This window comes from Miscanthus floridulus, chromosome 6 (assembly GCF_019320115.1).
Source record: "Miscanthus floridulus cultivar M001 chromosome 6, ASM1932011v1, whole genome shotgun sequence".
NCBI lineage: Eukaryota > Viridiplantae > Streptophyta > Magnoliopsida > Poales > Poaceae > Miscanthus > Miscanthus floridulus.
Genome location: NC_089585.1, coordinates 31,190,850 through 31,203,318, shown reverse-complemented (window position 1 = coordinate 31,203,318; position 12,469 = coordinate 31,190,850).

The window sequence follows — 12,469 nt, the reverse complement described above, 5'->3', positions numbered from 1 at the left end:
AACGTCCGGTCCGGTGTGACCAGACACGTCCGATCGTCAGTGGGTGCTTACTGTACTCGACCGAATGCTGTGGCTCAGTGTCCGGTCAGTTTCTAACAGACACGTCCGGTCGGCCCTGGAGGCTTACTAGACTCGACCGAACACAGCGGCTGAGCGCCCGGTCGTTTTGGTGTTGTGCATCTAGTCGTCTTGTCAGAGAGCCATTGGAGGCAACGGTAGGACATGTGGTGGTCAGACAGCTACCGGACACGGCCGGTATTCACGATCGGTGCGTCCGGTGTAGCATCCGGTGCTGCGTCCGATCGACCCAAAAAACAGCCCAGTGAAGGGTAATGGCTCTATTTGTTCGTGGGATTATAAATAGAAGCCGTGGTCGGCCTTTGGCCGATAGCTTCGGATAGTTGAGCACACCTAGAGCCTTGGTGGCTTGTGTAGTAGTGCTTGGGAGCCCTCCATCTCACATACACTTGATAGTGATCATTCGATTGTGTGAGAGAGCGATTCTAGTGCGATTGCATCATGAGGTTGCATCGAGTGGCACTAGGTGATCAAGTTGCAAGCCAGTGGTGCTTGTTACTCTTGGAGGTTGCCACCTCCTAGACGGCTTGGTGGTGGTCTCCGTCGAAGCCTGCAAGAAGCTTGTGCGGCGCTCTAGAGAAATGCTTTGTGAGGGGCATTGTGCTCGCCCCGCGGGAGCCACGAAGAGCAACTTTAGTAAAGCGTGTCATTGAGCTACCCTCACTTTCGGGGTAGGTTCTTGCGGCGCCCGACGTGCGGGCTTGGTGGGTGATGCCAATTAGCCGCCGAACCACCAAGTGAGCGGTCGACACAACGGGGACTAGCGTGTTGGCAAACACATGAACCTCGGGAGAAAAATCATCGTGTCAACCTTGTTCTTCCCGTTGGTTTGCATCCCCATTACACAAGCTTGCGATTATTTTCATATACATTAAGCTTGTGTTGTTGCTCTTGTAATTAGTTAGCTTGTGTAGCTTACTAGTTATCTTCTTGCTTGTGTAGCATAGAAGTAGCTCCCTTGCGTGGCTAATTTGGTTTGTGTAACCTTGTTAGTCACATTGCTTAGTTTGTGTAGCTAAGTATTTGCGCTCTCTAATTTGGCATTGGTTGCCTTATTATTGAGCATTGCTAGTGAGCTTAGTTGGCTTTGTGCTTTTGCTTACTAGCATGTTTAGGAGCTCCCTTGTTGCTTAAAGTACTAGAGGCATAGGTTTGTGTGACCTTGCTCCTAGAATTGGTTAGGTGAGCTCTAGCTAGCCCCACACCTTTGTGGCTTGATTAGTATCTTCGGAAGGTGCTAAAAACATAGATAGAGGGGTGTAGTCTTGGCTAGACCGATAGTCTTAATTCCGCACTTAGTTTCGGTTAGCCGACGCAATTAATTTTAGAAAGGACTATTCACCCCCCCTCTAGTCCACCATCTCGACCCTACAAGTGGTATCGGAGCCCAGTCTCTCATTTGTGGTCTTCACCGACCCGAGAGGATGACGAACTTTGGGTTAGAAGTTGTTTGTGACACACACATTTTTTATGGCACACACTATGCACGGTGGAAACGTCATATGCTTGATCATTTCCGTGAATTGGGTCTCAAGGCATGGTGGATCATTGTTGTTGGTTTTTCTCATGATGCCTTGGATAAGGATAACCTCACCCAAGCACAAGAGGATTGCTTACAACTTGATCATCGTGCTCTTTATTATCTAACATGTGCTATACATGATGATATTTTTAGACGTGTGTGGGACTTGGAGAGTGCTCATGATATGTGGCTAGCACTCCAAACCTTTTACGGTGACTCCTCCACATGGGATGATGGTAAATTCAAGAAGGAGGAAGAACCAAAGAAGGAGGCGCATGAGTGTGTTGAGCATAACCACAATTTGGTAATTGTGGAAGATTGCTCCACCTCATGGTCAAGTGATGATGATGATGATCGATCTACTACAAGTTCACTTGACAAGGTTGATGATGATGCCACAAGTGTTGCAAGTGATGATGCTACCCCATGCACACTTGATGGTGATGATGGTTCATGCTCAAACCATGATGAAGATGCTACTACAAGCTCTCCAACTACATCACCACATTGCTTCATGTCACAAGGTGACACCAAGGTAACAAATCATAATGTGGTTGATCATGTTGATTCATATGATGAGCTTGTTAGTAGACTTGCTAGCATGACCATGTCTTTAGAAAATGAGAAAGCTAAAACACTGAAATTAGAAAATGAAAACTCATTTCTAAAGAACTCTTGTGAAGAACATAAGAAATTACTTGATGCTTATAAATCTTCACATGATGAGCTAAAATTGAATCATGAGACACTACTTGCATCTCATGATGAATTATTAGAACAACATGCTTCTCTCATTAAAATGTTTACCAAGAAACTTAAAAATAATGAGAGTTCATCACATGGGTCAATTGATCAATCACATATTATTGCTAACCCTTGTGATGTAGGTAAGAAGCATGTATCCACCTCTTGTGATGATTTATTAGATATACCATGCTCTTCACATATAGATGCTTGTTCTACTTCTATGTCTTGTGAGACTAACCTTTTGAAGGAGAATAATGAGCTCAAAAATGAAGTGAAGAAATTGAGCAACAAGCTAGAGAGGTGCTACAACTCAAAAGTCACCTTTGAGCACATGTTGAAGACTCAAAGAAACTATGGTGACAAGTGTAGCCTTGGCTTCAAGAAGAAGATGACAAAGGGCGAAAGAAAGAGATAAAGAAAGATGAAGAAGCTACAATAAAGAAAGCTTTCTCATACCATGTGCTACCGGTGTCATGAAGCGGGACACCTTGCAAATGGTTGCCCTAACATTGAGAAGCTCAAGAAGATAAAAGAAGAAGAGAGGCTCAAGCATGTCAAGTGCTTCAAGTGCCGCACTTGGGGTCATCTTACCTTAATGTGCCCAACCAAGTGATTGGTGAAGCAACAAGTGAAGCCTCAACCAAAGCCACAAGTTGAGCAAGAGAAGACACCCCTAGTTCAAATCAAGATCAACCATGAAGATGGTGGTGATTTGATGATAAAGAAGAAGAAAACAAGAAGGGGTGGAAGGGCAAGGCATCCAATGCAAACTCAAGATGCCAAGATGATGAGCACGAATGAAGATGAGAAGAAAGATCATGCTCACATCAAGTGCTTCAAGTGTGGAAGTGTGGGACACTTTGCCTCTAAGTGTCCTACCAAGCTTGAGAAGAAGGCTCAAGCAATCCATGAGAGGCAAGGCAATGAGAAGCACCACATGAGCAAGGAAGAGAAGGCTCAATCAAAGAGAAAGTGCTACTCATGCCAGGAAAGGGGACACATGGCACATTCATGTCCCCTAGGTGACATTTCTAAGCCTATTTCAATTGTTGATAATAATGTGCTTAGAAAGGATGGTAATGGTACCTCTATGGTTGCTATTGCAAAGCATCCCGCTACTCATACTAAGGTGTTGCCTAAGTATGTTGCTCCTAACTTGAGAGGACCCAAACTTATTTGGGTACCATCAAAAAGTGGATGATTGATTGTAGATACCATCGGCATTGGAGGCTTGGTTCAAATGATATTCATCTTGTTGATCATGTAGTTGAGCCAAGTATTGCTAAGTGATGATCATTATCCCAATGCCATGACAAATTGAATGAAGTCCAAATGTGCTACAACATACAAGTATAAATTTCAAGTTGTTGGTGATTCATTGGATATATTTGATGACTTGCAAATAATTGAGTGGAATCTTGCTAGTTGGATGATCATGAGCTAACCAAGGTATATCTCTTGTTGATCATTTCATTTGGGTGCATATGAGTTGATTGAATTAGATAAATATGCAATGTTGCTTGCTATGAGATGATTGAATGGATAATTGATTAGTAGTCAAGTTTGGATTGATTTGTGTTGGATAAGTTCATAAGATGACATTTAGTAAGAGGTTTGAATGGATATATGTCTTATGGAAGTATTCAAATAAGTTAGTTTCAAGTTTGATTCATATTTGATGAAGTATAGCTCAATTGTTGAAATCTGTCCTATATTGCAAAATCTGAGCTAGCTGTGAACTTAGCCATGTTTGAGAAATAAAAACTTATTGGATTGGCATGAAAATTGGTGTACATGCTCTATACTTATGATATAAGATGCTGTAGAAATTTCATAAAAATTGGATAAGAAATGCTTCGGTTTTGGAGTGATTCTTGTCAGCTATAGTGCAGCAGTTTTTAGCATGTAGCAGTGGTGGAAGAATTAATATATGGCTGCAATCTAGAAGTCAAATGAAGCTCAAATTTTTACAGCTGCTAGATAACTTAGTAAAGAACATATCCACCAAAATTCGTGGTATTTGGATTTGTACTTTGGGAGATATGCTTATTTCTTTGAAGGGTACAAAATCTGTCAGAAAAGTGACAAATGTTGGATTGGTCAAGAGTCACTTTGATTGAAAGGTCCTCAAGTTAGGAAACATGCTTACAAGTGTTTGAGGTACCTAAGTTTGGTTTTGAGATGATCTAAAAGCATGACAAGAAAAAAGTACAAGGCCATTTGATTGTGGAGTGTACTTTGCACACCTTTAATACTCAAGATGAAGATCAAGATCAAACTCAAGTTGAAGATGAAATTTAAGTTCTAGATATGAATGGAAATCATTTGGTAGAAAGAAAAGGACTTAAACAAGAAGAAAGAAAAGGACTTAAAGAAGAAATCAAGGTTACTCATCAAGTTAAGTCCATCACTTGGATCAATCAATCAAGTCATTTCAAGTGAGTATCAAGAATGATTCTCAGGAGAAAGGTCACTTCTCCCTAGTGTAGGGGCTTGCCGCCTATGTATAGGTAAACCAAGTGTGGTACTTGGAAGGCTAACATGGAAGTGGTGATCCGAGAAACATTTGAGATGCTTAGTTGAAGCAATCAAAAGGGTTGATCAAGAAAAGCAAGCAACACCCAAAAGAGAGCTAGTCATGATATTTCAAGTGGTATTCTCAAATTGATGCTCTCATGCAAGCAAAGATCAAAAGATAAAGCAAGCCAACCACAACAAGAAAGTGCACTTGATCATAAGTGGTATTCATTTCATATGGGTGAAGAATGAAATTCAACATGGTATCTATTGGTCTTCACCAAGCTTATAATTGGACTTCACATTGCTATTGGAGTAATGAATTGGACTCTATGTGACTATTCTCTACTCCAACATAGCAAAGGTATCATTGTAATGTGCATGATCATTTCATCCCTTACTAGTATGCGGTTAGTGCATATAGTACATGCTTCATAGGATCATGCATAACAAATGAAATGTTTAAATTCATAGCCTGCCACTATTGTTTGAATGATTACTTGATCTAGTGGTTAGTACATGAATTTATTCACGAGCTAGTAAACCCAAGTACTTGACTCAATTTGAATTGCTAACAAGTGACAAGTACAACATTGGCAAGATAACCCTTGCAAGAGGTGTGAAGAAGCTTGTCATTGATTCAAACCAGACTTCAAAGCTTAGGCAAATCAATTTAGTTCAAGTCAACCATAGAAGCTCATGATAGTAATAAGAGTACAAGCACAAGACAACAATGCAAATGGATATCTAGTTTGTTTGTTTCAAGTGGTATCTAGACTCAAGTATTTCATCAAGAATCTACAAATGATGACTAGATCAACTCACAAGTGATATCCTATAAGTGGTACTCATGAAGATAGCAAATGTTCAAGAAATGGTCTTTATTGATAAATCAAACAAGTGGTTCCATACTAGAAGATTCTTTCAAATGGTATTCACTTCATACAAGTGGTATCGTATCTATACATAGTATCAATCATGCAAGACGATGGTTCCACAAGTGATCCTCAACTTTAATGGATCATCAAATGAAGAATGCATCCCTCACCTACAAGAGCTCAAGTGTATCAAATAGATGACCCATGCTATCACATAGGGGGAGGTGTCCCATAAATTGATATCAAGATCAAAGATCCTATGTGTGGTATCTCAAGAAGCCCTACACAAGATACAAGTGGTACAAGCTACAAGTGGTATTTACAAGTGGTGTCATTCCAACAATCAAGTGATGTCCATAAAAAATGCAAGATTCAAGCCTCAATCATCTACCCCAAACGTATACCTTTGCATCAATGAGAAGCTCACCTTTTATGGAAATTGATGACAAAGGGGGAGAGATTGTACAAAGATATGAAAGCCTTGAGATTGAGATTGTACAAGGGGGAGAGATAAGATATAAAAGCTCAAAGAAGTAGAGGTTGGACATGGACATGGACAAAGAGGGAGCAACATTGAAGAAAAGAGATGGATCAAAATTCTTGGACAAGAGAAGCACACAAGTAGGGGGAGCAAGCTCATGAATTTTGATTAATTGCATTTGATATGTGCATATTCATGTGCTTGCTTGCATTGCATAAGCTTTCAAATTCAATATGCATGCTTGTGTGGTGTATGCTAGTTGTAGAACTTGAATGATGATTTGATAACTAGCATGCATAGGATGATAGCTAGACACTTGGTATGTTTTTCAAGTAATGCTAGTACCTTGCTTTTAATGTTGATCTCATAAAGGTATCTAGTGCTTTTACTTCCAAGTGATATCTAGCTAACCATGGTGCTAAGGATGAACTTAAAGGTGCAACTCCGATTGGTACACGCTTCAAAGGTTTACTCTATACACCTTAGCATCATTAGGTAGTAATTACTCTCCCACAATTCTAATCTATGCATATGTGCGAGCTTCAAATCAAACACTCTAGCACATATATAGGGGGAGCAAATACTACCATTTTGGGTTTGTGGTACTTGTCCAAAATCATTTTTACATGATAAAATTGCTTGGGCAAGCAACATGAATCCAAAAGAGCTTAATTTCCATATCTTTGTAGAGTTGTCATCAATTACAAAAAAGGGGGAGATTGAAAGGTCCGTGTGTGGTTTTGGTAATTGAGTGACAACCTAGGTGGACTAATTGTGTTTATGTGAGATACACAGGTAATTAGTCCACAGGTACATGTGTGTGAGCAACATATGCCATGAAGATGAAAATGGCTTAGAGATGTTGCAAAGCTCACACATGTGAAGATGAAGGAGCTCATTGCACATGAGACATGACATTGAGTCATGTGATCAAAGGTGGAGAAGATCAAGACAAGACTTGGCTTGATGGACCGGTTGCAAGCGTGAAGGGCAAGTCAGAGGCTTTGGAGCGATGGACCGCGTGGCGGTGAAGCTTGAGCAAGGACTAGGCGCCGATGGACGAAGGCAACGGTGAAAAGCAAGTGAAGTCAAGATCGATGAACCAATATGATCATGTGATGATATGAAGTGGATCATATCATTGTTGATCATGTTGGTGCATGTGTTGCATCAACATTGGAGGAGATGGAATGGAATGCGCAAGGCAAAGGTATAACCTAGGGCATTTCATTTCACCGGTCATAGGTGTGTAGAGAAGTTTATGACCGGGTTTAGGATAGATGGCCGTACTATCAAGAGGGGCAAACTTGTTTGCATATCGGTCATCTAGTGCCACTCGAGTGATTTAACTTTGCATCATCGCTAGGGTCGAGTGGCATGGCAAGTTGAGTGGCTAACACCCTTGAAAATGTTTGTGAAAATATGCTAACACGTGTGCACAAGGTGATACACTTGGTGGTTGGCACATGTGAGCAAGGGTGTAGAAGATAGAGTTGAAAACGAGTTAGTCACGCTGGTTATAGAGTGACCAGACGCGTCTGGTATGGTGACCGGACACGTCCGGTATTTGGTGACGTACTCAGCGACCGGACGCGTCCGGTCGCCACACCGGACGCGTCCGGTGTGAATCAGCAAAATCGGTGTTCGGTGGAACAGTCGATCGGACGCTGGCAACGTCCGGTCCGGTGTGACCAGACGCGTCCGGTCGTCAGTGGGTGCTTACTGTACTCGACCGAACGCTGTGGCTCAGCGTCCGGTCAGTTTCTAACAGACGCGTCCGGTCGGCCCTGGAGGCTTACTAGACTCGACCGGACACAGCGGCTGAGCGCTCGGTCGTTTTGGTGTTGTGCATCCAGTCGTCTTGTCAGAGAGCCATTGGAGGCAATGGTAGGACACGTGGTGGTCAGACAGCTACCGGACACGGCCGGTATTCACGATCGGTGCGTCCGATGCAGCATCCGGTGCTGCGTCCGATCGACCCAAAAAACGCCCAGTGAAGGGTAATGGCTCTATTTGTTCGTGGGATTATAAATAGAAGCCGTGGTCGGCCTTTGGCCAATAGATTCGGATAGCTGAGCACACTAGAGCCTTGGTGGCTTGTGTAGTAGTGCTTGGGAGCCCTCCATCTCACATACACTTGATAGTGATCATTCGATTGTGTGAGAGAGCGATTCTAGTGCGATTGCATCATGAGGATTGCATCGAGTGGCACTAGGTGATCAAGTTGCAAGGCGGTGGTGCTTGTTACTCTTGGAGGTTGCCACCTCCTAGATGGCTTGGTGGTGGTCTCCGTCGAAGCCTGCAAGAAGCTTGTGCGGCGCTCCGGAGAAATGCTTTGTGAGGGGCATTGTGCTCGCCCCACGGGAGCCACGAAGAGCAACTTTAGTAAAGCGTGTCATTGAGCTACCCTCACTTTCGGGGTAGGTTCTTGCGGCGTCCCGACGTGCGGGCTTGGTGGGTGATGCCAATTAGCCGTCCGAACCACCAAGTGAGCGGTCGACACAACGGGGACTAGCGTGTTGGCAAACACATGAACCTCGGGAGAAAAATCATCGTGTCAACCTTGTTCTTCCCGCTGGTTTGCATCCCCGTTACACAAGCTTGCGATTATTTTCATATACATTAAGCTTGTGTTGTTGCTCTTGTAATTAGTTAGCTTGTGTAGCTTACTAGTTACCTTCTTGCTTGTGTAGCATAGAAGTAGCTCCCTTGCATGGCTAATTTGGTTTGTGTAACCTTGTTAGTCACATTGCTTAGTTTGTGTAGCTAAGTATTTGCGCTCTCTAATTTGGCATTGGTTGCCTTGTTATTGAGCATTGCTAGTGAGCTTAGTTGGCTTTGTGCTTTTGCTTACTAGCATGTGTAGGAGCTCCCTTATTGCTTAAAGTACTAGAGGCATAGGTTTGTGTGACCTTGCTCCTAGAATTGGTTAGGTGAGCTCTAGCTAGCCCGGCACCTTTGTTGCTTTATTAGTATCTTCGGAAGGTGCTAAAGAACATAGATAGAGGGGTGTAGTCTTGGCTAGATCGATAGTCTTAATTCCGCACTTATTTCGGTTAGCCGACGCAATTAATTTTAGAAAGGACTATTCACCCCCCTCTAGTCCGCCATCTCGACCCTACATCACGGCTCTGCCTGCCGCGCCACGGAGACAATGCACCGATGGCTCTACCCACCGCTTTGGCTGTCCTTCTACAATAGGCAAAAAGATGCCAAATCTCCACCCCGACGCACCGCGCAGCCACCGCATCGGCGACGACGATGAGAGACAGCACGAGGTTGCTCTGCTCGCTAGCGCTTGCGCTGCTCTACGTGGCCGCCCACTTCCAGAGCGCATCCTACCATGGCGACAGTGGCGGAGGACGCGGCGGCAGCGGGTCAGGAAGATGGTGGTGGCAGGTCGAGAAGAGGCTGCTCCAGCCGCCCGTTTCTTGCCGAGGACGGGGGCGCTGCGGGTAGTGCGGCGCTGCGGTGAGGGAGGTGATGCGAACTCCTAGAAGGCTGGCCAAGGCCTGGCCAGGAAAAAACGACCACCCTCCATGTTCTTCTGGAGGCTACAGAGTTCAAAGTGGCTTAGCACGGCCTGGCTTCGCAACCAAACAGATAAAGGGTGGCTTCCTAGAGCCTAGCTAGGAGTTAGCCACCCAACCAAATAGACTCTATGTGTTTAGGCGACTAGCTAGGCTCATGAGAAAAAGGTCATCTCATCTCCCTCAATTATTTACAAGTCCAATTTACCTCCCTCAATCAGGAAACTAGATTTTTAGACACATCTGACTTTTGAAACCATCCAACTTATCTCTTTGAACAGTTTTGAAGCGATTTTGGCTGATCTGATGCCACGTTAGTCGCCCTACGTTGCGCCATGTCAGCCACAAGAAAGATAAATCCGACTTTCACAATAGTTTAGGGAATCTATAATTCATCAAATGAAGTTGTAGAAATAACTTTTCAAAAAATATCGAAGTTTTTTTAGTAAATGTGCATTTAAAAATACTAAAATTTGATTTACTATTAAAAAATCTATAGAAAAATTGTTTTAACTCAGAAAAAATATGAAACTAGTTTCACATTTTTACTAAAATCATGCTCTATTTTCTATGAGATAGGCACCTTAATATAGAGCATGATTTTAGAAAACGCATGAAATTTGGCATCCTGAGCATGTCAAAGCTGTCTTTCTACTCGATCATGTGCTCATGGTAAGTACACAAACCTCCAACGATGACATTGCGTCCATCTAGATGTTGCTTGCCAAGTCACGGACGTTGGATTGAGAGTCTATGAAGTCGTATGTCGGCTGCCACTGATGGTCCAATGAGTCTGCAAAGTCATTGTTATGATGTCTCCTGGAGAACATAGTGATGGTACAAAGTTAAACCACATGATACATGTTGTTAATATGCAATCAGAACTTAAATAAATATTTTATTTTAAACTTCCTGTGCATGTCTCGATATATAAGCAATGCATGTTGTTAAGCTAAGGAAAGCAGTTTACATAGCAGGTTGCGCGGTGATGCATGCTACAATCTAAGAGGATTTGTCTTAGCCTGCATCCTCAGTTTCATATTTGACTTGGTTTCAGATTTTAGGAGACATATAAGGTTCAAATAATTGCAAGGGACAAAAACACAGAGCATGGTTTTAGAAAAAAAAACATAAAACTGGTTTGATGTTTTCTAAGTTAAAACAAAATTTCTATTAAGTCAATTTTTAGTATTTAAAATGCATATTTATTCTAGGATAATGTTTGGATAATTTTTTGAAAAAATTATTTCTATACTTTTTGGATAAAGTCTAATTAATCCATGAACTATCACGAAAGACCAATTTACCGCTTTCATAACTGGCATGGCGCCACATCAGCCAAAACCGTGCAGAGAGATATTTTCTGATTGATGGAGAGAGAAAAAATCAAACTTGCCCAATAGTTGGGGGAGAACAAATGATTTTTTTTTTCTTCCAAAAAGGGCCCCTCCATTCTAAAAGGGTGTTTGGGATTTTGGATCCCATGGCTAAACATTAGCCCATCTTAAGATAATGAGTTAAAATGAGCTATATGGGCTAATTGTTAGCCTATTTGACGTCCAAAGCTCAGTGCTAATTGTTAGACCAAGCATTACCGAATTAGGGAAAGACTAACGTCTAGATGTTCGGACGCGGCGTCTATCCGAACGCCCTGCGCCTACAACCCGCCCACGCGGCTGACGCACTCCCTCTGCATGCGGCAAGAAACGGCATAGGCGACGCACTTCCCTAGACGCATGCGGCCAATGGAAGGGATGTGTGCATCGAGCCTCCGCCTCCCACTTTGCCTGGGCAGGCCCCACAGCGTATGCATGCAGCTCCTGCCCGCCCGTAGGCACGCTGCTGCCGCATCTGTCTACGCTGCTGCTGTCGCGCCTACTGGCCCAGCCCCACCTGCTGCTACGGTACACATGCGTCTGCGCATGCATGTGGGGGCGCCACGCCTGCTTCGCTTCCCGCACGCACGGGGGACCACTGCGCCCGAGGGACCACCTCCGTATGCGCCCACTTCCCACGCCTGGTCATGCAATACTTGCAATATAAAGCATATGCTGAAACATACGTCTGAAACAAATGTAACATTTACAAACATACACTTGAAATATATGTGTATGACCACTGAAACATATGCAACATTCAGATAAAACACTTGCAACATACGTTTAAACAGCTGAAATATTTGAAACATACACTTGCAACATACGTGTATAGCCAGTGCAACATATGCAACATCTAGATAAAACACTTGAAACATACGTTTAAAACAGCTGAAACATTTCAAACATACACTTGCAACATACGTGTATAGCCACTGCAACATATGCAACATCCAGATAAAACACTTGCAACATACATTTGAAACAGCTGAAATATTTAAAAGGTACACTTGCAATATACGTATATAGTCATTGCAACATATACAATATCCGGATAAAAACATACATCTGGAACGCATAAAACATACAGAGCTAGATGCCATGGGGTGACGGAAAATTTTGGGCCAGCACTCAGTTTCCATACAGATGTGGGTCCGCGCTCCTCTCACAAACAGGCAAGCAGCCTGGCCAGCCGTGCAACTGGCTAAGCGCCTAAGTTGGTCAGCCAATGCAGCAACATGGCAGGCAGCATGCGGCAGGGGCAGCTAGGCCAGGCGCAGACAACACATAGAGAAAAAGGAGTAGCAGGCCTAAGCACTAGGCAGCAGAGGGCAGGCGCG